Raw genomic sequence first — 13,441 nt, 5'->3', positions numbered from 1 at the left:
CAAGGAGAGTTGATGAATGAATTTTGATGCTTTATAGAGTCTCTGAAGATATTGTATGTTCAGTATATTCTTCTTATGTCCTTGATGTTTTCATTTTCTCTAGCTTGTTTGACTTTTCCATCACCTCTCTCCTTGAGCAGCTTAATTCACAGTTGGGAACAGGTGTGGTGGTCAAAGGTCAATAGACCGACAGACTCCAAGTAGTTACATGTGTCAGTATTTCGGCATATCTGATGTAAAATTTGAATAGGCCATTTAAATGGAGAATAAATGAGAAGGAACAATAGTAAAAACATTATACTCATCCAGCACTAGAAATAGGTTGTTCTTTCATTATTTTGGGATTATATTCTCAGAGATTTAGGAGGGAGATGAAGAGGAGTTTGCTATAGCAAGCAGTTCTTGAAACAATTGCAAAAGCAATTGATGAATATGCCCGCATCGTTATTTTCAAATCACATCTAATGGAGTTGTAATGTAATATGAGGAAAAAACCCTTAGAGGGGGGTTGAGCTGTTCGAGGAGTTTTATGTAATACTTTGGGTCTTAATTACTTCATAATGACTAACAATTTTTAAAACTTGAGAATGAGGTTTCTTTCTTTCATTGTTTTTTTTTTTTCGTCTAAGTGACATCAGAAATAAATATCTGGGTCAGTTGTTGCTCCATCTGCCAAGGTAAAACTGCAAGGGGCTCTCATGAAAACACGGGTGCCCATGGTGCAAGCGACTCGCCTGGTAGAAACAGGGCAGCTTCGGAGAGGCCACTGCTCTGTGCCAGGCCAGCCTCGAACTTGCTGGGGCCTCGTCAGCATGAGAGTCAGTCACAGGTCACTGAGTCCCCTCAGCCGTGGGCCAGGCCCTGCTTAATAACCCCTGCTCTCTGATGCATGGAACTGCAGGGTCCTCTGGGGGTGCTGAGAGGCAGGGCTGACCTCAGGCTCTTCAGTCTGCACACGGGAGCCAGCCCCCTGGCTCTGCGGCCAAGGCTTTCTGGGGAGAATGCTCACCCGCAGCAGGGTCGGACCCTCTTATCTGTAGTTGTCTCCTTCCTCTTCTTCTCATCGTATTCTCTCCCTACTTCTCCTTCCCTCCCTTGTTTTTCTCTTTCTTCCCTCTAGTTAATGATAGGATGCTTTTTTTTACTCCAGTACTATTAATGTTACAATAGTCCTAAAAAAGTCACAAGAACTAGTAATGTATATGGTGCCCATCTTAGGTTTAGGACAGTTTATAACATAAAATTCTCAACAGATATTATTATAATTGTTGTTGTTCAGTCACTCAGTCGCGTCCGACTTTTTGCGACCCCATGGACTGCAGCACGCCAGGCTTCCCTGTCCTTCACCATCTCCCGGAGCTTGCTCAAACTCATGTCCATTGAGTCAGCGATGCCATCCAACCATCTCATCCTCTGTCGTCCCCTTCTCCTCCTGCCTTCAATCTTTCCCAGCATCAGGGTCTTTTCCAATGAGTTGGCTCTTTGCATCAGGTGGCCAAAATATTATTATAATGGTGCTTATATTATTCTTGGTTTATACAATCTGTGAAGCATTTCCAGTGACTGAGCTTTGTTACAGGTCTGTGAATGGGGTAGCATTGTCGCTCCTGCCTGTAAATGTGCAAAGCCCTCTGGAGCAGAAAGTTACTCATAGAGTCACCCACTAGATAGAGGTCCTGCCATCTCTTCTGATGGCATTTCCTTTGAAGAAAACAGAGTTTATTTTTCAGACCATCTCCTTCTAAGCTTTTTCTTTATCCATTTCCAATAAATGCATTTTCACACACCTTTCTTGAGAATTTTAGGATACTTCAGAATATATTAAGTGAGGAAGTTCTTGTAGGAATAAACTAGAGTTTAGCAAATGGTATATTTAAAAATTTCTGATAGTCTGAAACTATTTAGGTGACCTATATAAACATGGATTTCTTTTTCTTTTCATTGAGCATATCTTAGAGGTCATCTGTTTCAGTGATTGGTAGGGCTTTTGATAAGCATTCAAGTATTTTCTTCTGTTGAAGATTTTGCATAGAGGTCTATTATTAAAACACGATGTCCAAGATAAATACTCTGATTAGTGGGGGAGGGGTGGGCTCCCTCTACACAAGGGTTTCCCAGGTGACTCAGTGGTATAAAGAACCTGCCTGCCAATGCAGGAGATGTGAGTTCAATCCCTGGGTCAGGAAGATTCCCTGGAGAAGGAAATGGCAACCCACTCCAGTATTCTTGCATGGAAATCCCATGGACAGAGGAGCCTGGCAGGCTACAGTCCTTGGGGCTACAGAGTGTTGGACATGACTGAGCAACTGAGAACACATGCTCCCTCAACACTGTCCTTGTTCTTTAAGTCAAGAAGATGCTTCCTTGGGGCCAAGTTGGAAAGAAGTTGAGGAACAGGGACAGCTTCACTCTGGGCTGAAACATACACTGAAAAGGCGAAGACGTCCCAACCACATTATACACTACAGGAGAAGACCTCTTGATACTTTATGCACTAGGGAAGAAGACCTTTTGACCACATCACACATGAGAGGGAGCTCCCCTTTCTGACCACAGTATACACTCATGCCTGCTTTAAGGCTACACACTAGAAGTTACAAAGTTCCTGGGATTGTCAGGGAGACCATCCAGAGATAAAGTACTGGAACACATTCAAATGGGGCCTGGTATTCTCTGCCTTCTCAGAAGTGTAGTTAGGTGCTGAGATGTCCCCAGGAGCCTTAAGAGTAGACATTGTTGTGTGCGTTCTGAGTCTTGAGGCAGAGGCCCAGAGCCTCCAGTTTCTTCTAGGCATTTGTTTGTGTCCATTTTCAGTTTCAGCTCTGGCGCCCCGAGCATGTTAATTTTAAAGCCTTCCCTCCTCTTCTCCTTCTTGGAGGTAAGAAACTGTTGGCTGCTGTTGTACCCAGTCCGCGGTCTGCGCAGCTGCCTGGCTGCTGAAGGGGAGGTTGACAAAAAGTCATAGGCGCCTGAACTTGTGCATCTTTGCGCACAAGAAAAAGAAAACTCTGTCCGCTTGTTTAAGGCTTGTTGGTTTGTGTCTGGTGACTTGAAACTGCTCCAGGGAAAACCATCTGTCCACCTTGGAGAATCAGGTTATAAACTGGCTAAGCCACTTACTTGCAGGTGAGGTCGGCATGGGAAAAAGCTATCTGTTTTTGGCTCTTTTGGCTCTAACAGTTTTTAATTAATAAACTTTATTTTTTAGAGAACTTTTAGGTTCACAGCAAAATTAAGAGGAAGGTACCCGTATACACTCTGCTCCCACCCCACGGCTTCCCCTTGTTCCCACCCCCTCCATATGGTGCATTTGTCACAGTTGAGGACCCTACAGTGACACGTCCCTGTTACCCAGAGGCCCCAGTTTACATTAGGGCTTACTCTTGGTGTTGTCCATGCTGTGAGTTTGGACAGAGGTACACTTGTATCCACCATTGTAGTGTAACACAGAGTATTTCTTATCTTCCATTCTCCGACTTTGCAAATTGTGGCTGCTGCTCTCCTGGGTTTTTCTCTTTGGGTTTGTAGCTTTGCTCTGCTCCCTGGTGTTCCTGACATTGGTGCTTCAGGCTCTACCTGCCTCGCCCTTACCTCGTGCATGGATGGGTGGCTCTGTTGCTCATGGTTCTGCTTTGTTATACTCATATAACCTCCACACAGAAGCTTCAGAAGGCAGTGGCAGGGGTGGGGCTAGACCTGTTTCCCTGAGATTCTGTAAGATTTGGAGGTTCAAGTAAAGAAAAAGACAACCTCCTTACTTCGGCTTGTTTACATATATGGATTGGACACAAACACTGCTGAGACAAAGTGGACACCATAGGATCTACCAGAATAAATGGCAAAGAAATGGGAGCAGTCAGCGGCTGTGTGTGAGTCATTGGTGAATGGGGCACACTCTGTAATTTGGACCGGTTGCAGCAGAATAAAAGCTCTACTTGTAAGTGAAGAATTGCATGTGACCAATGAGCAAAAGCTACTTAGTGCCTCCATGCCCGGGCCAGGTGTACAGGGCACAGAATTCCACTTAGTGATGAAAGTGAAGTAAGTTGCATATAGCCCAAGATCCATGGAATAGAGAACTGGCAACATTTCCTTGGCTTCTTAGGGGAGGGGAGCGGAGCGGGGAGGAGGGGATGGGGGAGAGGGAGAACAGCTCACAGCACTAGCAGCACGGGTTCGTAAGTGAGGCAGCTCCTAATGTGGACGGGCACAGGTGGGCTGGTCACGTAGCCTGGAGTTAGGGCAACTGATGGACAATGCATCACATAAATTGGATACCCAGGAACCGCAGTGCCTGTTGGGAAATCCAAGGATGCAGCTGGTTGACCCAGTGACACCATACCTGGGCAGAGGTAGAACTCAGGTGCTCGTGGTCTAAAAGGGAAGTGAATAGCCCTGTGCACTGGTGGGGAGAAAAGCGAAATTCAGTAAGAATAAAGGAAAACCCATCATCGGCATGCGTGTTTAAAAAGTGTTCTTTGTAAGAGCACTGACTGTCTTTCATTTATCTTTACAAGACCTGGGCTTATTATGTCACTTCTGAATGTTGTGATCATATCATATTCAGAGCACTGGAAGGGGAAATAATATTTGGGTATTTGATATATATGCACAGTATATTTGAAATAAACTTTCTTAATATTGAATTTTTACTCTAAGCACTAACTGAAAAATTAGTTTCTTGAAAAGAATGATAGAATGTGGTTCAGTTTTCAAAATACAGTATAAGATATAGAAAAGATGAAGCCTTTAAAAACCAAACAATATTAAATTAAAACAAAAATAATTCTATGTGACTCCTCATAAGTCACTTTAATAGGGTGTCACAGTAGCTATAGTCAGCTCTGATGGTACTGATAACTTTTCCATTTGATGATAAAAATGAATGAAATAGCATGTTTCTAAGCTGCTACATACTCAGCCTTTTTATATACACTTAGTAAGTGTATGCATTCGTGTTGGGGTCTCTGTTTAGTTCAGTCACTCAGTCGTGTCCGACTCTTTGTGACCCCATGAACCACAGAACGCCAGGCCTCCCTGTCCATCACCAACTCCCGAAGTCCATCAAACCCATGTCCATCGAGTCTGTGATGCCATCCAACCATCTCATCCTCTGTTGTCCCCCTTTCCTCCTGCCCCCAATCCCTCCCAGCATCAGGGTCTTTTCAAATGAGTCAGCTCTTCCCATCAGGTGGCCAAAGTATTGGAGTTTCAGCTTCAACATCAGTCCTTCCAATGGACACCCAGGAGTGATCTCCTTAGGATGGACTGGTTGGATCTCCTTGCAGTCCAAGGGACTCTCAAGAGTCTTCTCCAACACCACAGTTCAAAAACATCAATTCTTCTGCGCCCAGCTTTCTCTATAATCCAACTCTCACATCCATACATGACTACGGAAGAACCATAGCCTTGACTAGATGGACCTTTGTTGACAAAGTAATATCTCTGCTTTTTAATATACTGTCTAGTTTGATCATAACTTTCCTTCCAAGGAGCAAGCTTCTTTTAATTTCATGGCTGAAATCACCATCTGCAGTGATTTTGGAGCCCCTAAAATTAAAGTCAGCCATTGTTTCCACTGTTTCCCCATCTATTTCCCATGAAGTGATGGGACCAGATGCCATGATCTTACTTTTCTGAATGTTGAGAACCATCTTTAAGCCAACTTTTTCACTCTCCTTTTTCACTTTCATCAAGAAGCTCTTTAGTTCTTCTTCACTTTCTGCCATAACGGTGGTGTCATCTGCATAGCTGAGGTTATTGATATTTCTCTCGGCAATCTTGATTCCAGCTGGTGCTTCTTCCAGCCCAGCATTTCTCATGATGTACTCTGCATATAAGTTAAATAAGTGGGGTGACAATATACAGCCTTGATGTACTCCTTTTCCTATTTGAAACCAGTCTGTTGTTCCATGTCCAGTTCTAACTGTTGCTTCCTGACCTGCATACAAATTTCTCAAGAGGCAGGTCAGGTGGTCTGGTATTCCCATCTCTTTCAGAATTTTCCACAGTTTATTGTGATCCACACAGTCAAAGGCTTTGGTATAGTCAATAAAGACAAAAAAAAGATGTTTTTCTGGAACTCTCTTGCTTTTCCGATGATCCAGCAGATGTTGGCTATTTGATCTCTGGTTCCTCTGGTCTCCGTTGAAGGCCTTTAGATGTTCATCACCTACTCTGTGAAAGTTCTTGTGTCAGATACAGTGGGAGGCAGGAGAGATTAGTTTTTGTTTTCATGAAGGTACACATACAGGGAAGCCTTGATGGATGGGCCAGGGGTACTGTCTCTGGTATCCAGCCCAAGTAAATAAAATGGGAATAATGTGAGAGGCCAAAGGAGAGGGTCCCAGGAACTCAGTTAAATAGAGAGATGGGCTGATGTATTGAAGAGATTGAAGTAAGAGCCAAATGTGGAAATGGGGGTCAGGCCAGTCCTCAGAGGAAGAGGAATCTTTAAACCCAGCTCTGAGAGTATGCTTCCCCTGGTGCGGGGATTGAGTGAGTCAGGGGTGGCTGCTGGGATCAGGTCATGGCAGACTGAGGGTTTTGCCTTTGATTCAGGAAACCTAGAGCGTGGAGCACCAGTGCTTACGTTTCACCTGTGGCTGTTTGGAGGGAAAGTCTGAATGTCCTGCTGGTGTTTTCCCAGTGAAGTCCTGCCTGTCTGAGAGGCCAACCCATAGTCCAGAATCAGACCTGCTGCTCAGGTGCCAAGTGGCTGGTGAAGGAGAGCTTGACCAAACACCAGCTGGTGCAGAGAGAAGAAGGAGGCAAAGGGCACAGGCTGGTCTGGGGCAGCCACACAGAGCCAAGGTTGATTCCTGGCTGTGGGGTACACTGGATGGTGATTCGGACAGGGATATCACTGGGGCCTTCTGAGTGGCTGTCAGCTCGGGGCCTTCCCTGTCTTCCAGGTCTTTAGGCTGATTGGAAGGGCCTGAGATCATCACAAACTTACGACTGCTGGAATGAGTGACCCCTGGTGCAACCAAGCTGACAGAACATGAAGGGCTTGTGGAATCATCTCTTTTCACACAGTGGGAAGTGAAAACTCAAGAAGGCTACTGTCATTAACATTGACATTGTACAGTGTATGGCACTGACTTGGTCAGGACTATAGTCTTTTGTTTTTATATAATTGACGTATAGTAAAATACACATATTTAAAGTATACAGTTTGGTAAGTTTTAACATTTGTAGACACCGTAAAACCATCACCACATTGAACGTATCCTTCACCCTCAAAGTTTCCCCATGGACCTTTGTAATTCTCCTTTTCTGCCTTCTCTGTGCCCCCTTGCCCCTGCCACCCAACCACCAGGACTCCAACTCCCCATGCCCAGGCAACCTCTGATCTGCTTTCTCAGATTTCTAGATAAATTTGCATTTTGTAAAGTTCTATATGGAATCATATGCATACGATTATCATACATCTGGCTTCCTTCATTCAACATAACTGTTCTGAGATTCATTGGTTTTTTTTTTTTTTTCCTCAATAGTTTGTTCCTTTGTATTGCTGAATAGTATTCCATTGTGTAGATATACCATGAGTTCACCTGTTGGTTAATATTTGTTTCAGTTAGCCTGTTACAGATAACACTGCCGTGAACGTTCATTCCAAGTCTTTGTGTGGACATATCCCTCTATTTCTTTTGGATAAATACCTAGAAATGGGGTGACTCAGTCACAAGCTGTGTGTGTGCACGTGGCACAGTCACTCAGTTGTGTCCGACTCTTTGAGACCCCGTGGACTGTAGCCCACCAGGTTCCTCTGTCCATGGGGTGGGGTAGGTGTATATTTCACTTCTTAAGACATTGCCAGGATGTTTTCCTAAATGGTTGTGCCATTTTACATTCCTTCTGGTTGTGTGTGAGAGTTCCAGCTCCTCCACATTTTCACCAGCACTTGGCGTGGTCAGTCTTTTCAACTTGAGTCATTCTAATAGGTGTGCAGTGATACAGCTTTGTGCTTTTCACATGCATTTCTCTAAAGACTAAATGGTATTGAGTATTTTTTAAGGTGCTTACTTGCAATCTGTATGTCTTTCATAAAATTATCTGTTCATATCTTTCATATTTTTATTGGATTATTTTCTAATTTTAGAGTTTTGAGAGTTCTTTGTATATTATGATTATGAATACTTTATCAGATATATGATTTACAGATATTTTTCTCTGAGTGGCTTGTCTTTGCATTCTTTTAACAGTATCTTTCAAAGATTAGAAGTTTTAAATTTTGATGAGGGGCCAGTGTATCAATTTATTATTTGATAGATTTTCCTCTTAGATATAACACTGTATCTAAGACGTCTTTGCCTAATCTACATTCACAAAGATTTTCCCCTATTTTTATTCTAGAAGTTGTATACTTTGACATGTACATTTAGGTCTGTGATCCCTTTTGAATGAATTTTTGTTTATGTTGCAAGAACCCCACAGTCTTGACAAGTGTGCAATATAATAAAAGGCATGTGGTCTCATTATCCATATGTGGTTATAAGAATTTTCTACCAATGCCATCATGTTTCAATGCAAAGGTTAGCCATACATTAAATATGTACATCATTCGAAAAACACCCCACTGAAACACATTGCCCAGCTTTCATAATACATTTGACGAAAGAATAATAAGGTCATTGAGGGCAATCAGTGTTTTGTTATATTCTTGATTATGTCCTTGATTATAGTTAGTTGTATATCTTGATATGAACATAGCTGGTGTAAGAAGTAAGCCTCGTCCCTCTTACTGGGGACCAACATTGTCCTGGACTCAAGTTTAAAACCTTGACAACAGCATTGATTACACATTGTTTATCTGTCCCCCTCCTGTTGCAGTGATTATGGCACTTGAGAATTCCTGGAGAGGACGCAGTGCTCAATCACGTAATTGTGTCCCAAATAGCGTGGGCGCTCTTGCTGCCGTTCACAGGAACAGCGCAAAGAGAAGTTTGTTTGGGTTCTTATTGTGGATATCCAGTGGGAGGAGAGGCTGCGGTGGCGGAAGAGAGCAGCTTGGAGATGGAAGCAGTTGATTTGGAGACTGAATGGGGCCATGTGGGGATATCAAGGGTTTTGTTGTGCTTGTCTGCTAATTATAGGAGTAATTAGCACCATCCCATTGACCATAGTATATAAGTGTATGACTCAGGTTCCACAGCACAGGACTGGAGCTGATCATTTCATCCCTGGGGATTCTTCTTGGGCCCTCATATTCTGCCTTTCAGATATGTGCTCCTAGCCCCTGGGATGTAGTTCCTTTCTGAAAAGCAGTAGAGAAATACCAAAGGGGCTGTTGGATTCGAGGTTGGCAGATGGAAGGTGTTTGTGTTCTGAGAGACCCCTACATCTGCTGGGGGACCAGGGATAAGTCAGGTAAGACTCTCCTAATACCTTCTCTGCCAAACAAGGAGAAGAGGACCTTTTAGTGTCCTCGTGGGCATGCTGGGAGAATGTGCTCTCCACCTGTACTGTATTCCTGTGAGTAGGTAGGGGCCATGTGTGTACTTTCATCTTTTCCTACAGAAAAAAAATTACTTGCACTTTTGTTTTGGAGGCACCGTGGGAACCAGTCTTCTCTCCTGTCCCCTCACCCCTACACCCAGGCCCTGAGGCTAGGCCAGCTCACCCTCCACCGCCCGTTCCCCTTTGTTTCCCTGTTGCTCGTACCCTATCACAGTGATGGCTTTTCTCCCTGCCTGGAGTAGGCGTTTCTTTAAGGGCCATGATCTCTAACTTATCTTTATAACCTCAGTGCCATTTAGTAAATGTTTGTTGAATCAGCAGCTAAATAGGTAAATACGGAGGTGAGCAGGACATTCCGGCGTTAAAGGAACTCACTGCCTAACGCAGGAGTTGGACGTGTATATGAGTGCTTGCCGCCCACTGTTCGGACTACAGCAGCAGTTCATTGATTTATTTTTAAACAAAATGGGACCACTTCATTCTCATCTGACAAAATAGCTTCTGTTGACACTCAAGACATTTGGGTGGACAGTATGTAACTGAGAAATGGTTTCTAAAAAGAGTAGAAGAGAGAAAGGGAGACATTCCTCTTTCATTCCAATCTGTACGTCTCTTATGTCTGTGGCGCCTCCCTCTCCACTCCCTAGGTTGGGTTAGCCCCTGCCTCCAACCCCTTGTATGTTCTCACAACACTGTGACTCTCTTTTCTGACAAATTATTTGTTTACCGTGTGCCTCGGCAGTTGTATTGTTCACTGCTCTAGCCTTGTCATCTTTTTGTTGTTGTTGTTTAGTCATTAAGTCGTGTCTGACTCTTTCGAGATCTCATGGGCTGTAGCCCACCAGGCTCCTCTGTCCATGGGATTTCCCAGGCAAGAATCCTGGGCTGGGTTGCTGTTTCCTTCTCCAGTGGATCTTTCTGACCCAGGGACCGAACCTGCGTCTCCTGCATTACAGGCAGGTTCTTTACCACCGTGTGTGCGTGCTCAGTCGCTTCAGTCGTGTCTGACTCTTTGCAGCCCTATGGGGTGTAGCTCACAAGACTCCTCTGTCCATGGGATTCTCCAGGCAAGAATACTGGAGTGGGTTGCCATGCCCTCCTCCAGGGGATCTTCCCCATCCGAGGTTCGAACTCACATCTGCCTTCGTCTCCTGCTCTGCAGGCGGGTTCTTTACCCACTGAGCCACCTGGGAAGCCCTCTTTACTACTGAGCCTAGTTCAAATAGTAAACTGTGCAATTGCTGTTGAGTAATTGAGTACATGTGCAAAAATATTCTGCACCATAAAGAATTGAAAAAAACAAACAACAAAAAAACCAACCCTGATGTCAACAATTGTAGGCCATGACTCCTTTTATACCAGTCATGGGCTTTCAATATGGCTCTGTGACCCAGGATTTCCTCTGAGCAGGACCATGGGCTGATCTTCTCCACAGGTCACAGTAAACCATTTAGTGGATCTCCAGATACCATGCTGAGCTGACCTATTGAGGAGAAATATTTCCTGTCTTCCTCCTGGAATCCAGGTACAATTGAACTTCTTTTCGTTATCACACAACTATGTAGCAGAAACACAACCCTTCCCCACCTCTGGGGACCTTTGTCTTTAGCTTTCTGGAGAAGGTGCAGCTTTAAACGCCACGGCACAGGCAGGGACGGCAAACCCCGCACGCTCCCGCAGGTGCTCTGTGTTTCCGCGCGTTCATTTGTCTCCAGGTTTGAATGCTTCTCCAGCGTCTTTATTGGCAGCTGAAAATAGAGTTCTAGCCAATGTAGATGCATTGTTACCACAAAATGCAATTTGCTGTCACACGTTGTGTTCAGATAATGGAAGAGAGTAGAATTCATCCAAACAATTGTGCTCAAACAATTGTGTTCAAAGCAGTGATACCACAGAGTCAGCCATGCTTGGTTTTTCTGAATCATTTAAATGGTTTCATTGTAAGACAGCCCTTTGTCAACTATTTTCCAGTGGGAAAATAAAGGCTCAAAGGAATTTCTTTTCTTAAAGAAACAGAACTTTGAGCAGAATCAGGACTACGTCAGGTTATATAACCATTTATGAAAAAAAGAAGCATGTTACCGATGACGGGATCACTTTTCTAAAGTTGGAACAGCGTTGTTAATTCTTGTTGGCTGGATGCTTCAGGCATGGACTAGTGTGGACCGCAGGAAAGTGTTACCTGTGGGGAAGCAAGGGCACAGTGACAAAAAGCATGGGATTTGAGGCAAAAGACGTGGCCATCTGCTTTGCCGCTCCCGCTTGCTCTCTATGTGGTCATGGAAAGATTGTCTTTACAGCTACCTTGTGGGTTTGTTATGAGTTTCAAAGAAGACGACGCTCATGTGTAGAGTATTGTTTAAACAGTGGAGGAGGGAGATTTTTTTGTTACTATCGAAGTAATATATTCTTTTTTAAAAAATCTGTTTTTTATTGAAGAATAACCGCTTTACAATATTGGTTTGGTTTCTGTCGTACATCAAAGTGAATTAGCCGTAGGTATACATATGTCCCTTCCCTCTTGAACCTCCCTCCCACCCTTTTCCGCCCCTCTAGGCAGTTGCAGAGCCCCTGTTTGAGTTCCCTAAGTCCAACAGCAAGTTTTCATTGGCTGTCTATGTACATATGTTAGTGTATATGCTTGCGTGCTACTCTCCATTTGTCTCGCCCTCTCCTTCCTCCCCCATCCCCGCGTCCATAAGTCTGTGCTCTGTGTCAGCATCTCCATTGCTAAGTCACTTCAGTCGTGTCCGACTCTGTGCGACCCCATAGACAGCAGCCCACCAGGCTCCCCTGTCCCTGGGATTCTCCAGGCAAGAACACTGGAGTGGGTTGCCATTTCCTTCTCCAATGCAGGAAAGTGAAAAGTGAAAGTCAAGTTGCTCAGTCGTGTCCGACTCTTAGTGACCCCATGGACTGCAGCCTACCAGGCTCCTCCATCCATGGGATTTTCCAGGCAAGAGTACTGGAGTGGGGTGCCGTTGCCTTCTCTGATATATATGTTTTAATATACGATATTTGTTCTCCTGTGAACTGGAAAACTTGACATTCAAGCTTCACATTGGAGGTTTGGTCTTTCTTTTCTTTTTCTATTTTTTGGCTGTACCTCACAGAATGTGGGATCTTATTAATAGTTCCCCAACCAGGGGTTGAACCTATGCCCGCTGCAGTGGAAGGGCGGTATCTTAACCACTGAACTGCCAGGGAATTCCCTGGTCTTCCTTAAATTTGACATTATCAGAAAAAAAAAATGGTTTGTTATGTATGTATCTTTGGAAGTTTTACTTGTATAGCAGATTCTAAAATAAACATCCGCCTATCAATAACTATTTTTGCTTTAAGGTGATTCACTGAGTTGCAAAATTCGAAATAAAAGGCACCCGATATCCTTTGGTAGAGGACCATGTTTCTATTTGTTTTCCATAGAAAGATAACAAGTAATAACAAGTATGTCTCTCTCTCTCTCTCTTTTTAAAGAAAACACATAGAAAAAATAATGTATAACTTACCCATTGCCTTATCCATGTAATGGAAATTTTAACCCAAGTTTAATTAGAAAAAATGATAAAGAGAGTTTTGCTGATTAAAGACTGGCAGTTTGAAGGCTGTCGCGCAACAGATTCATGCTTTAAGACCTAGCTCAAACACAGATTCTATAGTAAAGCCTCCACATGTCTATTTTACGTAGATTTCTAAGCCTGTGTTTTAGTCTAAGCTGTTAAGCACCTTAACCCAGAGGTTATGTCTCACTCGTCTCCCAGTCACTAGAGACTAATCTAGAAGCTGGCGTGAAACAGATATCCAATAAATGTCTGCTGAGTGAATTAATGCCGGAGTGATTGCTTGTGCTCTGCAGTAGATTTGGGAGAAACTCCACAAGTTAGAAAGTACCAAATTTTAATGTTCTAAATTTAAATATGACTCTAGTCAGAGAATGGGTTTTAGGATTGATATAAGTAACCATGAAGGATGATGGCCT

General features: G+C 43.7%; 1 protein-coding gene across 4 annotated transcripts in view; it reads left to right on the top strand.

The window, feature by feature from the left end:
- Window positions 1-13,441, top strand: part of MSRA (methionine sulfoxide reductase A) — a 387,551-nt gene that overhangs the window by 195,597 nt on the left and 178,513 nt on the right. The window lies entirely within an intron of this gene.

Source organism: Bos grunniens, chromosome 8 (assembly GCF_055505025.1).
Source record: "Bos grunniens cultivar Pamir isolate PY7600 chromosome 8, Bosgru_T2T1.0, whole genome shotgun sequence".
Lineage (NCBI taxonomy): Eukaryota > Metazoa > Chordata > Mammalia > Artiodactyla > Bovidae > Bos > Bos grunniens.
Note: the sequence above shows the minus strand (reverse complement) of the source record. Positions and strands in the feature narration are given on the sequence as shown.